Genomic DNA, 1850 nt, shown 5'->3' with positions numbered 1-1850 from the left:
TCAGCAGCAGATTAGAGTATATTTTAGGCTACTACCAATTCTAGAGAGAATATATTTCTTCCTAAATACTGAATTTTTATGTCTAAGTTTATAGGTTACTCTCACAAACCTTAATAGAAATTACAACATTCCGACATGATGGTCTCCACCTTCTCACCAAGGGCCCCTTTTATTGTTTTGTTCTCAAAGTCCCCATATTTTGAAATACTTTGATATCAAGTAAAATTCATTTGTTAAGCTCATTGTTTTCATTCTTAATCAATTAAATCTGCAGTGTTCAGACTAAGACAATGTAATTCCAGCTAAAACAGAAGAAACCTTCTGATATTTGACAAAGGAGCAAAGGCAATTCAATGGAGAAAGTATAGTCTTTTCAAATGTTCAAACAACATCCACATGCAAAAAATTATTAATCTAGACACTGACCTTATACCTTTCACAGAATTAACTAAAAATAGATCATAAACTAATGTAAAATACAAAACTATAAAATTTCTTGAAGATAACAAGCCAAAACCTAGGTGACTTTGGCTTGGTGATGAGTTTTTAGATACAGTGGGGCCTTGAATTAAGAGTGTCCCGACTAACGAGTTTTTCAAGATACGAGCCATCTCTCTGTCGATTTTTTGCTTTGAGTTGCGAGCTAAAATTCAGGTTACAAGCCAGCTTCAGATACCCCACCGCTAGGTGGTGCAGCGAATGTCACAGTGAACGCCACAACATCAGCCCAGCATCACGTGTCTCACTCGTTTACTGTTGATTTGACATACGAGTAATTTGAGTTATGAGCTCTGTCACAGAATGAATTAAACTTGTAAGTCAAGGCCCCACTGTATAACACCAAAAACACCATTCATGAAAGAAAAAATAGATAGGTTAGACCTAATTAAAATGAATAACTTTGCAAAAGACACTATTAAGGAAATGGAAAGGCAAGCTATATTTGCAAGACACTTATCTTATAAGAGATCTGAATCCAAAATGTACAAAGAACTCTTTTTTTTTTAAATATTTTTTTTATTGCTTAAAGTATTACAAAGGGTATTACATATGTGTCCATTTTCCCCCCCGCCCTAGACAGTCCCCTAGACTCCCCACTGGCAAGTGGACATCCCCCGAGGGCTCCCGGGCTGCTAGAAGGATGTCTGACTGCCAGCTTAGGCCCAATCCCCCCCCAGGGAGCGGGCCTAAGCCAGCAGGTGGACATCCCCCCAAGGGGTCCCAGACTCTGAGAGGGCACAGGCCGGGCTGAGGAACGCCCCCCTGCCAATGCACAGTTTTTTGTGCACCAGGCCTCTAGTTAAAAAGAAGAACCACTACACGCCTATTAGAATGGTGAAAATCCAAAACATTGACAACACCAAATGCTCCAAATTGGAGCAACAAGAACTCTCTTTCATTGCTGGTGGAAATATAAAATGGTACAGCCACTTTGGAAAATAGTTTGGTGATTTCATACAAAACTAAATATACTCATTATACAATCCAGCAATCACACTTCTTAGTATACCAGTAAAGGAGATGTATGTATCCATTATACATTTGTCAAAACCCATAGAACGTAAAAATTTCAATTTTAGTTGACATACAATATTAGATTAGTTTCATGAGCACACCATAGTGATTCAACATTTACATAACTTACAAAGTGATCACCCTGATAAATCTAGCATTTATCTGACACCACACAGGAGTGGGCAAAAGTAAGTTTACAGTTGTTCATATGGAAAAGCTACACTAATAAAAGAAAGATGCAAATTGACCTCACCTTCATGATGCCCACCAGCCAATCAGGAGTGAGTATGCAAATTAACCCAACAAAGATGGGTTAATTTGCATTCGCAGGCACC

Source organism: Myotis davidii, unplaced genomic scaffold, assembly GCF_000327345.1.
Source record: "Myotis davidii unplaced genomic scaffold, ASM32734v1 scaffold854, whole genome shotgun sequence".
NCBI classification, from domain to species: domain Eukaryota; kingdom Metazoa; phylum Chordata; class Mammalia; order Chiroptera; family Vespertilionidae; genus Myotis; species Myotis davidii.
This window is presented reverse-complemented; position numbering follows the sequence as displayed.